Source organism: Protopterus annectens, chromosome 8.part0 (assembly GCF_019279795.1).
Source record: "Protopterus annectens isolate FY-2018-M chromosome 8.part0, PAN1.0, whole genome shotgun sequence".
Lineage (NCBI taxonomy): Eukaryota > Metazoa > Chordata > Ceratodontiformes > Protopteridae > Protopterus > Protopterus annectens.
In genome coordinates, this window is record NC_056741.1 from 129,869,907 (window position 1) to 129,893,156 (window position 23,250).

Here is a 23,250-nt window from a genome sequence, read left to right on the forward strand (position 1 = left end):
TTCCATATCCATTACATTCAGTTGAATCAGTTGGGATTGTATACCAACTTGTAATATATATTTGTTTTGTGAATGTTTGTATAAACTGACCATGTATAGCCTGGAAAAAGCAGTAACAGGGTTTGTTCACTAGAAAGGACAAGTGCCCTTGCAGCCACAGGTAATATATAACACTATTACTTGTGCAGTAGTTATTTATTTTATTTTTCAAATAGAGTAGTTAGGACACAGGCAAATATAAACTCCATCAACTAATGCAGACTGAAAGAAATCCAGCCTGCCTTTATGAAGAAGGATGGGATGATAATAATACTGAGTGCAGCTAAACTTAAACCCCTTGAAATGAGACACGGCCTAGACATCCTGTTAGTGGCTGATTATGCAGAGCATATATCACATTAACTCATTTCATCTCCCTGTGACACTAAATCTTAGAAAGAACTTACAACTAAAGCTGGTAATGTAATGCCTGGAGGTTGAAACAACTGAATGAAAAAGCTTTAGCTGCAATGCAAACCTCATAAGAGAGGGAGAGAGAGAGAGAGTAGAGAACTGAGGGAAAAACAAAGCGGAGAGAAGAAGTCACAAAAAAGAGAGACAATGTCAGCATGAGTGGGATATGCTAGCGTTTTAGGTAAGGCAACTGAGTAATGCGTGAAACTGATCCCCTGTTTCCAAAGTCAGTACAATGTTGTTTTGTCAGCATAAAGCGGAGGATGGCTTTGATATTATTTAGACATGCGAGCATACATTTAATTAGCATCAAATTGACCTGGGTCAGTGTGTGTTGTTTTTATGTCCCATATTCATGGTTAAAACAATGCATATCATGTCTAAAATTTCAGATTCTGGGTATTTGGATTATTGTAATGTAAAAATGTTTTGTTTGTGTACTTTAAATGTACTCCTGAAACATATAGGAACAAAACATTTAGATAACACAGGAGTTCAGCAGAGGACAGTGATAGTGCTTTATATGCAGAAATTACTACTTACTTTCATAGTTGGGTGAGTGGATAACAAGTTACTACATTACAAATGTTATGCCACCTTTTCGTAAGAAATCAAATACTCAGTACTTTGCCTCAGGAGATTAGAATCCGGTTGACAGTTTGGAAAGAGATGCAAAATATGCATTAACACTTTCATGCCACCAGGGGGTGATTGCTCAAGAAGGGAATACCCAGATTTACACATAAATATAGGCGGACCCTTGGTGGTCAATATAAAGCTTTACAGCCAGCACCGCAAGCAAAGAAGGAATCACTAACTCATGTCTCAGAGTCAAATATCTCCTGTGTAAACAAATAGTGCATGTGTATTCCAAATGTCCACAGCAACTGGGTGGACAGCAAAACACACACAAGGGATCTAACAAAGCTGTAACCATGGTATTAGAGGTTAACTTGAAGTAGCAGCTGCAATGGATTATCAGAAGGTCAGTACTTTGATTAGTGGACTTCTAAAATGTTATACTTCAGGAGAAGAGGTGGTTAGTGACCATAAGTCTATATCAGAGACACAGTTGTCATAAATGCCTAGACTTCTACTGGAATGGGAACTGGAAAGGATCACAAAGAGAGCTGAGACAGGGTACGACTCCCTGGTCCTACTTTGGAAAGGATCACAAAGAGAGCTGAGACAGGGTACGACTCCCTGGTCCTACTTTGGAAAGGATCACAAAGAGAGCTGAGACAGGGTACGACTCCCTGGTCCTACTTTGGAAAGGATCACAAAGAGAGCTGAGACAGGGTACGACTCCCTGGTCCTACTTTGGAAAGGATCACAAAGAGAGCTGAGACAGGGTATGACTCCCTGGTCCTACTTTGGAAAGGATCACAAAGAGAGCTGAGACAGGGTACGACTCCCTGGTCCTACTTTGGAAAGGATCACAAAGAGAGCTGAGACAGGGTACGACTCCTGGTCCTACTTTGGAAAGGATCACAAAGAGAGCTGAGACAGGGTACGACTCCCTGGTCCTACTTTGGAAAGGATCACAAAGAGAGCTGAGACAGGGTCGACTCCTGGTCCTACTTTGGAAAGGATCACAAAGAGAGCTGAGACAGGGTGCGACTCCCTGGTCCTACTTGGAAAGGATCACAAAGAGAGCTGGAGACAGGGTACGACTCCCTGGTCCTACTTTGGAAAGGATCACAAAGAGAGCTGAGACAGGGTACGACTCCTGGTCCTACTTTGGAAAGGATCACAAAGAGAGCTGAGACAGGGTACGACTCCCTGGTCCTACTTTGGAAAGGATCACAAAGAGAGCTGAGACAGGGTGCGACTCCTGGTCCTACTTTGGAAAGGATCACAAAGAGAGCTGAGAAAGGGTACGACTCCCTGCTCCTACTTTGGAAAGGATCACAAAGAGAGCTGAGACAGGGCGACTCCCTGGTCCTACTTTGGAAAGGATCACAAAGAGAGCTGAGACAGGGCGACTCCTGGTCCTACTTTGGAAAGGATCACAAAGAGAGCTGAGACAGGGTACGACTCCCTGGTCCTACTTTGGAAAGGATCACAAAGAGAGCTGAGACAGGGTACGACTCCCTGGTCCTACTTTGGAAAGGATCACAAAGAGAGCTGAGACAGGGTACGACTCCCTGGTCCTACTTTACAGGAACTGAGAGATGTAATCAAAGAGGATTCTGACCCATAAGGGCAGGAGAGTCTGTATGCTGCAGTAAAGGGCTGTGGTACAGAATGCAATACTAAAGGGATAAGTGGTGTAGATGAACGTAGTTCCAAGGGCATGCCAACAGGCACTTGAAGTTACAACATTAATATTTTTTTTCTAGTGTTAGGCCATAAAATCCGTAAAAAGGCTTTGTCTATTTTTATATTGGCTAAACATTGCAAAAGATGTTAAAGGCCACTGCAAAACTGGAGATCAGTGCAGAAGTCTGATATTTTAAGGAATAAAATTATTATTAACAAAACAATATCAGCACAGGGATCCAATGGGCAATCAACAGGGCAGGTTACCTATCAGGACAAAGAGATAACAAGTGGGTATTGGCTATTACCTCAGGCATCGATATGAATTTACTATATGCTCTCATGGCCAGTTATGACTTTCATGTAAATTGACAGCAGAGATGAGCTCATAGCCCCATCTGTCACAAGCATAGCTGACCTTAGGCATAGGCCAACTAGGCAGCCACCTAGGGCACCGCTCTAGCAGGGGCACCTTTCCAGTATGGTGTAGGTAGACCAGGATGGGGGCACCAGGGGATATGTGGAGGCACTGTGCAGCCATTTTGTCTAGGGCATCAGTTGACCAAAGGCTGTCCCTGGTCATAAGCAATGACATTCTATAACCAGGTTTCGCACACTCGATAGAGCGTAGGGTAAGAAAATGGAAGCATTGCATGTGATAACTTCCTAAGTCACTGTATGCTCAGCATAACTCTTAGACACTGAGTCATTGCAATCATTACAGGCATGGCAAACTGAGTAGAAGCCTAGGGTAGAAGTGTACCATAAATTCATAAACATTGTCTGAGGTTCAACATACCTGAAAATGGGGGTAGAACCAGTACAGATATGTTCCAATAATTGTCCCAAACCCCTTTCTTACTATTCCAGCCCAGCCCAACCAGTTGTAGTACAGTTAAAGCACCAGAGCCCATTTTTTCATAGGTTCATAAGAGATCACTAGGCTAACAGCTTAAGGGCCCTTGCAAACCTTGCCAATGCAACCTAATTTTACCCAAAATATGGCTCGTAGGGGCAACAGGATGGCATAGATTTGTGCCTGTGCATTGAGTATCTTACAGACTGTCCCTGTCCATAAGGGACATCATGGGCGCCGGAAGCTGTTGAAGGCTGGGGGCGGAGGGTGAGAGGGGCACTTAGTGTTCTAAAAAGGGCCATTTTTTATAAATATTTACTGCCACAACATAGGTTCACTTGGAGGACATTTTAATCTTAGCCAATTCCCTTTTGGTGTTTGACTTAACATTTTCTGATAGGTCTTAACTATCCCATAGCTGATAATTGTATATTAGCCATAGTGAGAATAACTGTAGTCATGCCATAGATAATTTGAGTGGACCCTTGTAAGGGATGCAGCATTTAGTAACTGCCTCTATCTATTAGTGGCATGAGGGACAATCTTGGAGTACATTTTCTATTACCCATCCTTAGATCCAAGTTGTATTTGAATATGGACGGATGAACTTTGTTTTATTTGTATGAATAGTCTGCTCTGGAACAGTGGTAGCCTCTGTGATATATATACATCTCTCCACAACATTCAGTTTAGATACCTGGACTGCGTATTTCTGATGCCATTTGACTTGCTGGTGTTCAGTAGGTTCATCTTTATTAAGTCAGAGGATGCCTTGTATGCCAGACATGTCACCTCTAAGTTCTCTGTAGGATACTGCGTATAGTAATAAATCTTTGAGGTGGTCCATGCAAGACCTATTGTTTAGGACTTGTATCCTTTTAGTAAGGTATTTCTGAAGGTATTCCAATTGTTGCATGGGGCTGGACAGATACATGTCAAAGTGGGCATTATACAAAATGATTGACCTAATGAGGGCTTTGTAAAGGGGGACAATAACATGTCTAGATCTAGTCATAATCAATTTGTTTATAAGCTGTGCAATATAGAAAGGCTTTCTTATGACTCCGGGCACATGATGGTCAAAAGTTAGATCACTGTACACACACGTTCCCAAATGCCAAACAATTGGGTCAGTTCTCAGAGGGCATTGTCATGATTTTGACACCAGTTATTATTTGGGACAAACCTTCCTGCATGATGGTTGAGTCATTTAGGGATTCAATAATTGCTCCTAGCATACAGCCAAATCAAACTTAGCCAGAAAAAGCCCTTTTGATTTCCTTTTACTTTTGAGATGTATATGCCAAACAGAATAAGTCTCAGCACCAAGCCCTGTGGGACTCCAATGGTGACTGGTCTCTTCCCCTATTTTGATCTCCTGCATCCTGTGAGCAAGTTGGCAATCCAGCTAGTGATGCAAGTGTTTGCTCCTACATTATTCATCTTTTGTACTACATCTGAGTAAGGGATTGTGTCAAAAGGATTGGCCAGGTCAAGGTAATGTGGTGTAAACTGTTTTACTTTCATCCATTGCGTTGGTAACAAGACTAAAGCTTAAAATTTGCTCATGACTTTGAGCCTTTCACACTGGGCTGTTTTCAAACACATTTTAAGGCCATGCATACATTCTTTGATTAAACTTCCTGATTGTATTATAGGCTCATAGATTAGTACTAGGCTAACTACCCCTGCGAGCCATTTTAAGTCTAGCCAATTATCCCCTGTGAGATTCAAACCCTGTACCTCATGTTTGTAAGGCAAACACCTTAACCATTAGGCCACCCTCCCAATAATGGAACGTACTGCAGTGGGACTCAATCTGGGAATGACTGCTTATAAGGCGAATGCTGTGCCCACTACACTATAGTTATTAAATTATATTCCTTATATAATACAGCACCAGTTGTTAGAACGTGGTTTAAATTTGTAGTTTTGAAAAGTCTTCTAATAAGCAATGAAATAAAATGTATGAAGCAATAATGACAAAACTACCATTTTCAAAAAATTTAAACCATAAAAGGCCACTCAAACATCTGTCATTACAATCCACCAATGTCAGTAAATATTCAAAATGTCTGCAGAAGTAAGTCTTCTAAATATTTCCATATTAAAGGGATCTGTAACTATTGAAGAAGTTGCTGCTAGGAAACAGCTTTATATTTCATTGTTTCATCTACAAATAAAGTGGCTGTTGTCCTTGAAGAATAATTTGCCTATGTTACCTTAAAAATGATAAGCTAGTAATATTGCAATGGGGAACTGATGGCAAACTGATAACAAGTTCATACTTACTACATAATTCCTCCAAAGGAGGACATTCACAGAACTGCAGCATCCACTCCCTTTAAAGTACAACACAGTACAGTATCAGTAGTATTCAATGGAGAATTTTTTCAACAAATTCAGGGGGTGGCCATGGGAGCTGCCTGTGCTCCTACATTTGTAAACATAATATTGTCAAAGTGGGAAGAAAGATTTATTTTACATTCAAAGTTTAGTTCCTGTTGGAAACTATATCGCAGATTTTTAGACGATATAGTCATATTTTGGACAGGAAGTAACAAAGAATTTGAAGAATTTATAGAATACATAAATAATAGTACTAATTTTTAAAAATTTACTTACCATACCTCTTATAAGACTTTACAATATTTGGATTTAGAAATTTACAAGTCTGATAATAAATTGGAGACTAGAATACATAGAAAACAAACTTTCTGCAATTCTTTCCTTCACTATAATAGTGCACATCCAGCACATTGTAAAAAGAATATAGTGAAGGGACAATATGTTCGAGGTAGCAGAATGACTAGTTTAGATAGTGACTTTATTGAAGAATGTAATTTTCTAGAAAATATGTTCATAGACAGGGGATACCCTAGAGAATTTGTTAAAGTTATTAGAACTGAGGTTGAAAAGGGAAGGGATAACAAATTCAGACCTATTAAAGGGGTTGTTAATACTCTTGACACAATACATAACCATAATGAATATAAGAAGATGGAAAATAAAGGGGAATTTCAACAAGCTTTGGTTTTGGAATTTAATGTAACTAATAATAATATAAGAGGGATTTTTCAAAAAGAGTGGGAACAATTTACCTCACTCACTGACTTGGAAAATATACCTAAAACAATACCAAAGGTAGTATATAAGAATTCAAGAAGTATAAGGAATATATTAGAAAATAAGAATATGGATAATCCCAATTCCTGTAGGAATGGTGTAAGGAAATTAGGTACCTTCCAATGTGGAAAATGTAATCAGTGTGAATTTATTATGAATAAGGGGGATATATTTTTAGAAAGTAGGAAGAGGTGGATAAGAAGCAAAGGATATTATAATTGTGACATGAAGGAGTTAGTATACCTTGCCTTATGTGGACAATGTAAAGCTTTTTATGTGGGGAAAACGGAGAGAACACTAAAAAGAAGAATATATGAACATATCTATGATATATCTAAAGGCAAAGAAACAAATGCATTATTTAAACATTCTAAGGTATGTGTAGGTTACAGATTCTTCTTTCTAGTTTTAGAGCAGATAAAGAATGATATTAGAGGTGGCCCATGGGAAGAAAGAATTGAAAGTAAAGAATTATGGTGGCAAGTAACCCTAGAAGCGGGTAAATTTCCAGGGCTAAATGACTATCTTTCCATACTGCCACTATTAAAGATAAGGGCTACTAAAATGTAGAGAAAAAATATTAGTGCAATATTTTTTAAGACAATAGAGGGAGCTGTTTCCCCACATTTTGTATTAGTAAAGAAGGAAATCATTTTAACATTGCATTTGTAAGTACTTTATGTTTTAAAAGATTGGTTCTTATATTTCATATTTTATTAATGTTTAGGATGGATGTTTTTAAATTATTTATGCAATAATTAATTATTAGTAAGGTTTTAAACAATAATTTTAAATTATTTCACTTAGTTGAATTTGTTGAAATAACAAGAACAGAATATATTTGGACTGATTAATATTCATGAGCCCATTTAGAAAATGATTTGTGTATTCAAAATGAAATTAAGAGAATTCATTGGTTTGCTATGTTAAACAGTTGTATAAATATAATTAAGATAATTAATCAATTCATCTGATGAAGTCTGATTTGTGTGGCGAAAACGCATAGTTTGTATTGAAGGCGTTCATGTGCTGTTTATTTACGTGTGGAATAAAGCGAAGTTTTTATCCAGTTCGTGCCTGCAGTCTCAGTAATAACAGCATTTCTTTTGTGGTTACAGTACAGTATCAGCAATCCATCTGCATACTGTAAGTGTAGAACCCACAGCCTTTTGCATCACAATACTACTAACAATGCAAACAGAAGACACCCCAGCCAAGAATCAAACCAGAAAACCTCATGCTAGGTAGCAACAACACTACCACTGCACCACCCACTTGACATGAACAAATTGCTCAATTTCATAGCCGAAGAAATCTGGAAGAAGCTAAACTTTATTTGAGGGAGCAAAGGCCCAAAGCCAGGGACACATTTTAAATATTGCTTGTATAATCTTAGAAAGTTGCTAAAACAGTGTTTTGTGTTACCATGTGTTTCCAAAATAGATAGGAAGACTGAAATATAAAGGGCTATCATTATTTAATGAATTCCATTCTCAATGATTTGCCAGAAAACCACAAATTTTAAGAGGAACAGACAAAAAGTATGAGCCAAATATTTTGTGAAAATTTAAACAGTTGAGACCTATAGACTAAACTCCCTGAATCACAAGTGGTGGTGTGGGTAGAGAATGCATGCTTCTGTACCTAAGGTACAGGGTTTGAGCTTCAGACACACGCACACACACACACACAAAACTTATATAAACAAAATGGTGCACCATAAATCCTAACCGGCAGTTAAATATAACTGGGCGCACACAACTTATATAAACAAAATGGAGCACCAGCTACTTATATAAACAAAATGGAGCATCAGCTACTTATATAAACAAAATGGAGCACCAGAAATTCTAACCACCAGTTAAATGTAAAACTGGGGCATTTTACACACACACAAAGAAACAAAATGGAGCACCAGAAATTCTAACCAACAGTAAACAAAATGGAGCACCAGAAATTCTAACCGACAGTGGGGCATTTTATACACACACACACAACTTATATAAACAAAATGGAGCACCAGAAATTCTAACCGGCAGTTAAATATAACTGGACACACACAACTTATATAAAAAAAATGGAGCACCAGCTACTTATATAAACAAAATGGAGCATCAGCTACTTATATAAACAAAATGGAGCACCAGAAATTCTAACCACCAGTTAAATGTAAAACTGGGGCATTTTACACACACACAAAGAAACAAAATGGAGCACCAGAAATTCTAACCAACAGTAAACAAAATGGAGCATCAGAAATTCTAACCGACAGTGGGGCATTTTATACACACACACACAACTTATATAAACAAAATGGAGCACAAGAAATTCTAACCAACAGTGGGGCATTTTATACACATACACACACACACACACATGCTACTTGTATAAATGGAACACCAGCTACTTATATAAATGAAGCACCAGCTACACTACTTACATAAATATAAACAGAGCACCAGGTACTTAAACAAAATGGAGCATCAGCTATGTATATAAATAAAAAAAAAAGCATCAGCTACTTATATAAATGGAGCTACTTTAATATAAACAGAGAACCAGGTACTTATATAAACAAAATGGAGCATCAGCTACTTATATAAACAGCAAAATGGAACATCAACTACTTACGTAAACAAAATGGAGCACCAGCTACTTACATAAATATAAATAGAGCAGCAGCTACTTATATAAACAAACACACACACACACACACACACACACACACACGCACACACACACACACACACACACACACACACACACACACACACACACTACTTATAAAAATGGAGCACCAGCTACTTATATAAATAAGCAGCTATGCTACTTACATAAATATAAACAGTGAACCAGATACTTATATAAACAAAATGGAGCATCAGCTACTTATATAAATGGAGTACCAGCTACTTATATAAACAAAACATAGCATCAGCTGCTTATATAAACAAAATGGAGCACCAGCTACTTATATAAACAAAACAGAGTACCAGCTACTTATATAAATGGAGCACAAGCCACGCGGTTTACATAAATATAAATGGAGCACCAGGTACTTACACAAATGGAGCATTAGCTACTTATATAAACAACAAAACAGAGCATCGGCTACTTCTATAAACAAAACGGAACACCAGCCTTGGGGGAAACACATAAATACCTCTCCTTAACGTGGATGATCTGCCAGCAGGCTTGATATGATCAGGTAGTTGTTTCCGCACACTTTTGTGTTTAACTAGCTTGTGACGCATGCATAAGTCCTTACATGTCTTGCAGCTGTAAAAGTGGGAGGGCACTCCCTCCCTCTTGCCCTATGGTTCCAGCGCCTATGAGGGACATAGGCATTAGCCCAGATGTGAATTTGTGATTCCCCATCCATTGATCCAAACTGTGTTTGAAGAGAACCAGGGACAGGCTCTGCTTAATGTGAATAGGAAACCTCTTCCAAAGAAGGGGCAATCTCTGAGACACATATTGGTCTCTCTAGCATGTTTTGTTTGAGTCGCTGACGAAGTTTTGGTCCCTAGATCAGGTGACTCTTGTGCTGTTTCACTTGCGGATGTGTAACAGCTCCATCAGGGCTAGATGTGTGAGTACCTTGTAGGTCAGTCATAGATCAGGTCATCTCTTAATAGTTGGTAGGAGACAGAGTAATGGGATAGGGCTTTTAGTTTATTTGCATAGTTCATGCTGTTTACACCCTGTATTTTTTTTTTTTTTTGGGAGGAACCTCTGAGGTCACTCCAGCTGCTGTAAGTGCCTAATCGAGTCCATGCCAAATGGCACACTGTACTTGATTATTGGTATAATGAGGGCTGAGTATTGTGGGACTATAATTTCCTTTGATTTAATACTTATGACCTGCCCTACCGTTAATGAGGTAGTGAGTACAACAATGTAGCTAAACCATTAAACTGACTCGGCTGTAATGCCATACATAAATATGTTTCATATGCATTCACATTGTAGCAAGAAGATGGCTCAAAAAATGCACTGTAGCACACAGAACTTACAGTACCCTAAAAATGAGAAAATAATGTTATAAGAGCAGCAATGCCATAAAATTTTACCCTCAAACATTGATCATATTTTGAGGAGATCAGGAACAGGCATGTCAGCTGCACCAGGGCAGTATCAACATCATTAAGTTGGCAGCACATTTTTTATTTACTTATTTTATTTATTTGTTATTTCTTAACCAGGTAAAATGGGATGGTCTGCTTACCATCTTCAGCTATGGTACAGGTCCAGGAGAGCAAATTGCACAAAATACTGTACATAGGTTGGTTTACAGCGAAAATTCAAACATGCATAATAATTATTTTACACTTTTGTGAAGGCAATAAGAATAGATTAACAGGATATGCAGCAAACCAGTACAGATAAGATATGTTGAAAAACAGTAGGATAAATTTAAGTCTAGGAGTCCGTACAGCAGAGGATCACATGTTGTATACAATATGTACATTAGATTGCATGCTATGTACAATATGTACATTAGATTTCATGTTATATGCAATATGTACGTTAGATTGCATCAACCATCTACCAACTTATCTAATCAGAAGTCAAATCTATCTACCTAAATCCACAATTTATCAACATATTCATAGTAAAAAATCCTTTCTCCCCAACAACTTTATAGCTGCTCTAGCAAATTGCAACTGGCATCCCTTGAAAATACTAAGCTTGATGAAACTGTATCCTACTTTTATTCAACCTTCCTCAACATACTAAACCACCATACACCCCCTAGAACTATCAGAATTAAAGCTAACTATGCCCCCCTGGTTATCCAAAGAGACTAGATATCTACTTCATATTAGGGAAAAGACTTGGGTAAATTGGAAGAAATCAGGTACACCTACTGACAAACAGAAATATCTTGAGCTTAGAAATAAGGCTAAGAAAATGTTTAAAGGAGATAAACAAATTATTTTTTAAAACATTCAAAATAAGCATCAAAATAATCCTAAAATATTTTGGACCACGATAAACAAATGACTTCATCCAGGTAAAGCTGAAACTCCTGCCCCCACAACTACTGACAGCAAATCAAACATTGCAACTCAGTTCCATGAATTCTTCACAGAGTCCATCTTAACTTTAGTTAACTCTCAAAACCCTTCCACTACTAGCAAGTCATCCAAAAACAATACTACTGAACAGAGTTTCTCACTGCAAGTTATTCCCATCTCCACTATTAAAAAGATGCTTAATAAACTAAAACCAACATCTCTTTTAGCTGATAAACTACCAGCTGAATTCTTAAAAATTGCTGTCGATGTAATTGCACATCCTGTAGCAATTCTCATTAATTGCTCCATATCCGAAAACCTAGTCCCTCGCCTCTGGAAAATTGCCTACATCACTCCTCTCCACAAGGGAGGCAACTCTAAAGCCCTTACTAACTACCGACCAATTGCTATACTTTCTCCCCTTTCCAAAATCTTGGAAAGATGTGTACATTCACGAATCATGACATTCTTAAAGTCTCATAATTTACTAACAAATGCACAACATGGTTTTAGACCATCACATAGCACTACTATAGCCCTTATATCTTTCACACAGACTGTCAATAACCACAGGAACAATAGTAAATATGTCTCAGCTATTTTCTTAGACCTTTCAAAGGCCTTTGATCTGGTTAATCATGACAAACTCATCAACACTCTCTGAGAATTAAATCTTAGCCCCTTCACCATTTCCTGGTTTAGGAATTATCTAACAGGCAGAAAACAGGCAGTCAGATGGCACCATAAACTCTCCTCACTACTACCAATTTCACTAGGAGTCCCACAAGTCTGTATTACAGGACGATTGCTTTTTTTCTGTTTTGACTAATAACCTTCATACTACCACATTTCAGGCTTCTGTCCTCCAATATGCAGATGATTCCATTATAATCTCTGCTTCTTCCTCCCCCATGAACTGTTTCAACAAACAGAATCCTCTTTTCTCTCTGTTGCTAGATGTCTCTCTGTATCACAACTTATATTAAATCCAAATAAAACTGCTTATGATTTTCTCACCTACACAGCATTCTATTCATAACCTTGCATTTAACATCACCTCCAGTAATGTCATAGTCATGTCACCGGTTATTTATTTTTATTTATTTATTTATTTAAATTTGTTGACCGGGAGTGTCCGACTGGACGTGGGTCCATTTTCAGCGGAGGCCCGGGGATAAAAGCTCCACAGTAAAATAAACAGACAGTAGTTACATTGGATTACATAGTGATTAACAATTTAACATAGAAATTACTTACAACATATTTACAGATGAAGAACATAGTACATCAGTAGACAACTAGAATCTTTATCTGTGAAGTACATAACAGGCATTAACAAATGTAACAATGAGAAGTTCCTGCTGTATAATAAGTACTAGGCTTATGAGCATCTGAGCTTGCTATCATCAAGGTAGTTAGTGGAGGTGAAAGAAAGGTAGTAGTTGGATGGGGTGGATGATATTAGAGTGGGAGTTGCAAGGGCATAGCCAGCATGTTTTTAGGTGGTATTTTGGTTTTTAGGTGACCAGTTAATCATTCTAAGCTACTAGGGGTTGAAATTGACAACATGAAATTTGACATACATATATCCGATACTATAAAGTACATAAGAAACGTGCTATGCCATACAGAAATAATCAGTTCCTAACAGACTCCACCACAGCCATCATTGCACGCAATGACCTCATCTCCACTATTTTATATGCATCACCAATCCTCACCAATCTTAGAAAATCTGATCTTTCCAAACTGCAAGCATGTTATAATAAAATTGTCAAATTTGCAACCAATTCTCCTCATAGAACACATCACTGCCTTTCCCTTAAACAGCTTAATTGGCTGGAACTTTCCCATCTCATTCTTTACAATCAACTTGTACTAACACACAAATTAATCTACTACCCTGAAAAAACCCATGCATTACAACACTTACTACACCCCAGCACCAAAGGCAGGGTCCTACAATCTAATCAAAAACTCCTTTTAGATGTGACCAAAGTCAATAACTCTGCAGGTATGTCCCTCTATAGCCACACTATTACCAAACACTGGAATAGCCTTCCCACCAACATCTCTGCTTCAACTTCCACTGCTTGCTTTAAAACAGCCTTAAAAGCCCATCTCTTGCATTCTTAGGTCTGTAAATGCGATGACCCGGACTAGTCTTTTATACTTATTATTACTGTTCTACCTGCGTACCCTCTCTCAGCACATCTTAGCTCTGTAGCTTTTTTAACCCCGATTTATTTATTTATTCTTCCTACTGCTCTAGTAACAATACCACCCCTCTCTCTACACCTTTCTTCCCTATTAATGTACTTTTCTCTTACTCTCTTCTACTTTTACTAAAATCTCTTCACTCCTTTTATGACAGCTTGTATTACATCCTTAGATTTGTACCCTGGATACTGCAGGATATTCCTAATAATGTAAATGTATTAGGATTTGTTATGATTAGAACGCCCTACGGAAATAACATTATTATGATGTTTTTCTTTCAAAATGTTTTATGTATTTATAATTGTCAGTTGTTAAATTTTTTATTGTATGTTGAGCTTTTCTCCCCGGGCCTCTGCTGAAAAAGGACCTATGTCCAGTCGGACTTTCCCGGTAAACAAATGTAAAATAAATAAATAATAAATAAAAAAAATAATGTACATTAGTTTGCATGTTATGTACATTATATGTGTTAGAGTGCATGTTATGTACAATATGTACATTAGATGGTTCTATATTACAAGACTGAAGTTTTACTTAATCAAATAAGTAAAGCTCAAACATGTAATATTGAAACCGTAAATTGTCGAATGGCCAATTTAACCCAGGGAAGCACTTCCCTTGGACGTTCTGTGGAGTATGCCCATTTCTCCAATGTGGAGTAATCTCGGAGTTGGTATATTTAGGTAAGGGGGGTGTAGGGGGCACAGCCCTCTACATGCAGGGGTGTGGGGAGTGAAGGCCCCCACTTGATTTTGGATGTAAAGGTTTTTTTTTTTACTCAGCCAAGGGAAGCGTTTCCCTTGGTTGAATCAGCTATTCAACAATTTTAGCTTTTGATATTACAAGATCGAGCTTTAGTTATTCGATTAACTAAAGCTTTGATGTTGTAATATAGACACCCTTAGATTGCATGTTATGTACGATATGTATGTTAGATTGCATGTTATGTACAATATGTACGCTAGCTTGCATGTTATGCACATATAGATTGTGTGTTACGTACAATATATACATTAAATTTTATGTTATGTACAATATGTACATTAGATTGCATGTTACATACAATATGTACATTAGATTGCATTTTGATGCCTCATGCTTTGCTTTGCAGTACTTACACATGAGATGATGGAAAATTTCTGGCTTGAGAAATATTATCTGCTTCCTTTAAAACTCTTGTACCTGGATTTGTTTTTTTAATGATGTAGCAAGTGCTTTTTGAAGCCATTTAATATTTCTAATGATCTAATATCTGTGGGATGCTGATTCCAGGTGGTGAGAACTGATCTAGAGAAGGCCTTTTCTCCTGTTTGAATTTTACATTGTGGACAGACAACTGCCATGTAGTCTTTCTGGCAATCCCTTAAGGAATATGTAGGAACACTGGTAGTTTTCTTCTAAAATGTGAACACTGTCCAGTTTTGATAATTTCAATCATACGGGAGCTAAGTAGAAATGAAGCCCAACATGTAACTGGGGGCCAATTTAGATCATTAATAAGATCACAATGATGAGTACATGAGTCTCCTAAGAAGGTAAAAATGAAAATTTTATTTTCAATTATCAAAAGTCTCTGTATATTATAATCTGAGCAAAAGATTAACAATGGTAAGCAGTACTCTGTTTTGGAGACAGGACTTTATTGCTAATCTAGGAGTCAGAATGCCACTTAAGAATTGCTTGTGTAAAAACAACATATGAATTGTCTATCAGCAGTGATTATATATCTATAGGTTCATAGGTTCATAGTTGTGTACTAGGCTAATGGCCCTGGAGCCTTTACAAGCCAAGCCCATAGGATTACCCTGGCATCATGCCACCCGACCTTAGTTCCTAGTACCTCTGTCGAGTAGAGCCACAAGACTGATCCCAGGGGTGAATTTTCTATTTCCCATCCACTCATCAAGATTTCTCTTGAAGAGGGCCAGTGAGGTGCTCTGCTTGACATGTATGGGAAGTCTATTACATAGCATGGGCAGTCTCTGGGTTATGAACCTGTCCCTCCAGCTATTTCTGTTGATTGTGGTAATGAGGTTGAGGTCTCTGGAGCATGTGGTGTGGAGGGATTGGGATTTATTTAGATGTAGCATTTCTAACAGAGCTGGCTCAGACATGGCTTTGTAAGTCAAGCAGAGATGGCCTCTAAGTAGGCGATATGAGACAGACTAGTTGGAGTTTTTTGAGTCTGTCCATATAGGACAAGTGTTTAAGGTGTGGGATCCTCTTTGTGAGGTACTTTTGTGGCCTCTCCAGTTGTTGCAGGTGTCTAGTGAGGTACATGCCAAATGGGGCAGTGTACTCAATGATTGACCTAATGAGGGAAGAGTAGAGGGAGACAATGACCTCTTTCTTCCTGGATGCAAAACCCTTAGTAATGAGATGTGCTATATAGAAGGACTTTCTGACCACAGTGACAATGTGGTGATCAAAAGAGAGGTTGCTGTCAACCTGTGTTCCTAGATCTCTTATAACGCCTTCTGTGTTCAGTGGACTACCATCAATGTGCTAATTCAAGGGAACTGGGTTTTTTTCCCAAGCGGAAAGACAATGCATTTTTTGGCATTGAGCTTAAGGCCATTATTCTAACACCAGTTATTGTCTATATTTGTTTGAATAACAAGATGTAACCATTCTTACAATGATTGTACTAGTAAACAAACTTTATATCATGAAGCATTTACTTCAACCAAAACCTCATAAATGATTTGCTTTTTGAAACATTTTGTTAGTAGATTAGTTTGGTACACCAGTACACGTATATACTACAGCAATGTATAACTTGAATAACTCTAGCTGACCCATAGTTTAGTAAAATTAAACAGCACTAAGGCATTCCATGAATAGAATTCATGTGCCAAATACAATATTAAATGAGATCAGTTTTCCTTTTTATATATGGGAACCCCATTTCCAAATACCTAAATATTAAAAACTTCAGCTTTAATATTGTTATTACTGTCACTGAAGAATACACTGTTCAGTGACAACATTTAATCATCTGCTTCACACAAATCCTAGATACCATTAACATATACCTAATACCCAAGATCATACAGACACACGGACACACACACACACACACACACACACACACATATGTATGTATATACATATATATGTGTATATATATATATATATATATATATATATATATATATATATATATATGTATATGTATATATATATATATATATATATATATATATATATATATATATACATCGCACACACTACGTACTTTGTGCCACTTCTTAATCTGATTAAAAACTGAATAAGCAATTACTTTGATTTTATGTTCATATGTTCATTGGTATTTACTAAGCTAACAATTACCATGGCCTTCATAAGCCTGACTATGCAAACCAGCACATTTGTATCCTAATATACCTTGGCTGTCTGTTATTAGGGATGTTAGTTTGGCGTGGCAAAGGGCTTCATGGGGGTTTTGTTAGTTAGGAAATATTTTACTTACTGTCTGCCCCTGTCCATTAGAGACAAGGGCCCAGACCAGGGATGAATTTACAATTACCAATCCAATGGTCAAAGTTATGTATGAATAGGGTCTGGGATGAATTCTGCTTCACATGGCTGGGGAGCTTATCCCATAGTGCAGGAAGACACATGTTGATCTCTCCTGCATGTTCCATTTACATTGAGGGCAAAGTTAAATCTCTGACTTTAGTGTTTCCAATTTTGCAGATGTGTAAAAGTTCCATCATGGCTGGATCTGAGGATGCATTATATGCCAGGCATAGATTGCTTCTCAGTATCCTGTAGAAGGATGAGTATAGAGATAGGGCTTTAAATCTGCGTAGATTTAGATCTGTGTAGCACAGTGTCTTAATATCCTAAAGTTTCCTGGTGAGGAACCTCTGTGGGCATTCCATTTGTTACAAATTCATAGCTAGGAACATGTCAAAGGGGGAATTTTACTCAATGATTGGTCTAATAAGGACAGAGTACAGTGGTACTATAACTTCCTTGGACCTGGATGCCATACACTTATAAGCTGAGCAACATAGAATAATTGTCTTACTATCTTGGCTATGTATTGGTCAAGGGCCAGATTACTGTCCACATATGTTCCCAGGTCCCTAACTACTGCATCAACTTTTAGTGGTGTTTTATTGATGTGGTAAATTGGCTTGTGTGAACATTTCCACAAAGGGCACTATAATGCATTTCCTAGCATTGAGATTACACCACAGCTTTGGCACGTCATTTATCTGTGTTCTACCCTCTTGCATGATTTTAGTGAAGAGGGGAGTATCTATGATAGCTCCCAATTTAAAGTCATCTTGGTGAGAAAGAACATGATGAGCCAGAGACCCTTGGCATTAGCTTTGATTTCTGACTACTAGTTTACAAACAGGAGCAGGCCAAGCATGGATCCCTAAGGTACTCCACTGGTGACCAGTCTCTTGGAGGAGGTGGTTTCACCAGTCCTAACGTCTTGGGTCCTATCTGTGTGCCAGTTGGCAATCCAGCAAGTTATGTGGAGATTTATGCCTATTTTGGTAAGTGGGGGATTGTACTGAACTCCTGAGCCAGGTCAAGGGAGGTGGTGTGCTACCCTTCATCCATTGCCTTTTTGACCTTATCAAAGAAGTCTTACAAGTTATGTAGGCAAAACCTTCCCACTGACAAAACAAAATTGACATGAGTCCAATGTCTGTATATTGCCAATGTCCTTGTTGACCATTTCCATGATAATTATTTCCCAGGCTTTGCATACTAGATTTGTCAGACTGATGGGCCTGTAGTTTTCAGGGGTGGTTGATAGACTGGCATTATGTAGAGAGATGACCACTGCAGTCTTTCATTCACTTGGTACATAGCCTGTTTTAATGTGGTAGTTAAAAAGTGTCTCGTGATCCTGGATGGTCATGTTTTAATCTATTTGGGAAGCAACCTGGAATATTGTAGGGAGAAAATTGCTGCCAAGAGCTGCTCCCTGAGGATAGTTGGGAGGGTATGCTACAAGGGATTTCAGAAACAGGATAGCAGGGCTGGATTGTGAGTTCATGTTTGAGCAGAGTTTGTCAGTCAGCAGATTTGTTATGTCTTTCTACTCAGTGAAGGTGGCACCATTTACTATCAATTCTACATGCACTGCTGCATGTTACCTTTAAGGGTTTAGACATGGCTGAATAAAATCTTGCGGTTATCCTTAGCCTGAGATGCCATCCTGACCTCATAGCTGACCTTGTTGGACTTAACTAAGCCTCTTAGTTTCTTGTTTAGTTAATCAGTAAGCTCTACTCTTTTACGAGAGTAGCTCTTACTTATTTTGGCCATGACCTGTTTCCTTTTGTTATATATTCTGCTAAGGGTGGGATTCTACCAGTGTAGTTTACTTTTTCTGTTTATCAAGGGCTTACCTCCGCTAAGTCCAGCAGCCTCTATGCAGTCATTGACATGAGTCCACAGGGTTTCTGTGAACAATTCTGCCTAGGTTGCTGTGAACTCAACGTGCAGGTGGGGGCACTGAATTCTGGCAAACTGTCACTCAGTAGGACATAGCTTTCTTTAGAATAATTCTAAACTGTTATAGGTTTACTTGTTTCTTGGATTTGATTTTTTATTTCTGAGGAGACAGTTTGGTGATCTGACCTCACCAGTGAAGATGTGACATTGGGGATGGGGGGGGTGGGTGCAGCTCTCCCGCATGTTGGTGAGTGCTAGGTCCAGTATGTTTGAAAAACTCTAGTTGAAGTGTGCAATGTCTGGTCCAGTGTATTTGTGTTAACAGAGTGCAAGAAATGTTGTGCCTATAAGTTTGATGCAGTATATATTTTCCAGTCTCTATAAAGGGATAGTTAAAGTCCCAATGAAAAGGGTAACTGGTTAAATGGTGAGTGTCTCCAGTAAATCTAGGTATGAATTATAAGATTCTTGGTGCATAGATGGTGACTTATAGATAGGTATGATTTGGTAAGGGACTTTATATATGGTGACTTGAATGGAGATGATCTCCAATGCATCATCTTGTTTAACTAACCTGGAGGTGTATTTGTTGCTGATGTAGATGAAAACACTTCCACCTTTACATCCTGGCTGTACTGCTGTTAGTCTAAATGTGTAGAAGGTACTGTAGTCTTATTTCCTGGATACTTTCTGAGGTTTTCAATAAAGTCTCATTAATGGCACAAATGTCTATTTTCTCAAGAGTGAGGAGAGCTTGTAGAGTGTGAAGTTTCTTGGTGAGGCTCCTAGTACTGAACAGTAATGCCTTAAGGATGATTTGAGTTTTTTTTGTGTTATGCTGCAAGATTTGTCACTTTGGCATTACCTAAAAAGGGCTCTAAGGGGTAGATAAAGTATAAGCAAATATCGAAAAGTCTGGGGTGATGCAGGGGCAGACCATCTTTGGCAAAGTAACATGATCTGTTTACCATGTACTGCAATACGGAAAGATATTGAATCCTCTGGGAATGACACCAGAAACTAAGCCAATTGTTAAAAATCAATAATTTTCTGTTCATACTGTGGCATCATCCTTGGTGAAGGTAGAACGCTATAGAATGAAAGGCACAGATGTGTCTGTGACACATATTCAGAGATACATAATGTCTACTTTCATATACTTCAGCAAGGTACATCTATGGTCATTTACACCTATATGAACTATGATAGAATCATACCTGTACCTGTGGTGCAGTGGGAGTGCATGCATGATATTGTGGATTCTGGCTCCAAATAAACAGCTGACCATTATCTTCTCATTGCCTAACCTGGCGAGTGGAGTGAATTGGGTGTAGACTTATGTGCGGTGTTTTTTATTGCTTTTGGTGTGTGCTTTAGAGATTGCTGGGGATAGGCATTGCTGTTTGCAAGCTTAGGAGGTCTTTGAGGTTTGCGAAGGTTGATTTTAAGTGCCTCAGCATAAGAAGGACTTTGTATGTGGTGAGCAGTGTGTGCGTGTGCGTGCATGTGTGTGTGTGTGTGTGTGTGTGTGTGTGTGTGTGTGGAGGCTGTAGTGTGTGTGTTCTTGACAACCTTGTTTGAAGTCAGATTTTTGCCTCTTTGGAAGGTGTGTATATACAGCTCCCACATACTGTGTTAGTTTCTTTAAGGATTACATTGTTACCTGATTGCATGAGACACTTGCTACATTGTGTCAGGATGCCCATATCTATCAAGTGGGCCATCGAGACATGTTCATGCTTCTCTCACAGTACTGAACTGTACTAAGACATCATACACATCAAAATGAAGTAAGAGGTTTGGAATTTCTGTTTTATGCTCATACATTTCTTGTCCAATCTACTTTTACACACCTCCATGGAAAGAAACTATCATCAAATTTTAACCAGTTTACTTCTTACTAATTAATATCTGACTGATCTATAATTATAATCTTTAATGTTTCACCAACAAAAATCATAGACATTCCTTCTATTTTTAAATATCATCATCAACCTAATTTTCCCCTAATTTTCTACATGGGGTCAGGGTATTGTGTCAGCTGTCAACATATCTTTATTCAATGCCCACGTGTACCTTCTTCAGCACTCATGCCTATCAGAGCTCCTCTCTAACACCATCCAGCCACTTCTTTGACAGGTGTTTTTGCTTCTTCTAGCATTCTTTCTGTCAGTCCCACGTTTTCTTCACCAGATTGTTTTCTGTTTTTTTGCAAATGTGCCTGAACCACCGTAATCCATTCTATTTGACCTTCTCCGCACATGGAGCTACTTTGGCTCCTGCTCTGATATCATCATTTCTTTAATCTAACAGTCTGTTCCACAGTGTGCATCATACCAACCATCTCAGTCGGTTCATCTCTATCATCTTTAACATCTTCATCTTCTCTGCATTTACTGCCCACGTTTCTGTATGAAGCAGAAGGAGTGGGCACACCACTGTTTTGTACACTTTACGTTACAGCTTCCTCGCTCAGTGCCAGTTGGCTGCAGCCCCTCTTCTTCTAGCTTTGACCTCCTCACTCAGAATTCCATTCTCCTCAACTACCTCACCCAGATAATTGAAACTGTTACCCCATTCCACTATTTTCCCTTCTATGTCAGTTCTCACCTTCTTCTGATTTCCCGCTGCCATTACAACAGTTTTTTCTGTAGTCAGTTTGATCCCATGTGCCTTTAGTTTTGCATTCCATTCCCCAATCTTTTTCTGAGGTTTTTGCACAAAGTTTGCTTCTAATGCCACATCATCTGAATGCAGCAGCTTTGTTGATCTGTCCACTTTGATCTGTTTGCTAATCGACTCCATCACCAGTATGAACAGCAGTGGGCTCAGAGCTGAACCTTGATGCACACCCACTCCAACTGGGAGGAAGACCAAGCTCTCATACTTAAGTCATTGTGTCCTTGTACATAGCCTGCAGCACTCCTTGTACATAGTCTGCACCAATTCTACCAATATTTCTGGGACTTTGAACCACCATAGGATAGTCCAAATCAGTTTTCTTGTAACCTTGTCATGTGTTATCTCCAAGTCTAGGAATGCCCAGTTAAATTATTTCCTGATCTATAGTATTTCTCAAGAATATGAAATATTGCAAACATTAGGCCATTTGTACTGTATCCTTATCTGAATCTAAAGTGCTCATCTTCCATCTTACTTTCTACTATTCTTCTATCACCCTCCCTAGAGCTTTCATGCAGTGAGACAGGAGTCTGATACCTCATAATGCACACTGTTGTGAATGTCCCCTTAGCTCTTGAGGGCTGACGTTACTATTCTTATTCTCCAATCATCCGGGATATGCCTTTCTTTCCATACTGCTACGTGTACTCTCAGGAGCCATCTGTCCTCTATCTCACCCAACATCTTTATCACATCTGCCTTGATCTCATCTGACCTGCTGCTTTCCCTGTCTTCATTTTCCTTAGTGCTGTTCTTACTTCTTCTGTGGTGGACTTCTCTTCTTTCATTGTAGGCTATTCCTGTGGGAGTACAGCTTCTGAGGGTTTTCTTCATTCAGAAGCTGCTGGAGGTACTCTTTCCATCTGCCTTTGATGTCCTGTGGACTGGTGAGCAGGTTGTTGCTGGCATCTCTTATGAAGGACCTCTGATCTGACTATATTTTTTATCTTTCTATATTTTCCTTGCAACCTGATGGAGTTTCTTTACGCCATCTAATGAGTCAGTTTCCAGAAGCTGGTAGAGTGTCTCTGATGGCTTGTTCTTCACTATTGCAACTCTCCTGTTAGCCTCTTTGTTAGCCAACCTGTATTCCTTCATAGTCTGGTCTGTCTTGTCTGTCTCCCACTTTTCCTGGACTCTTTCTTTCTTTAAATGACTTCCTGGCCTTCTGCATATCATCACCAGCTTTCCTTATGTACCTTA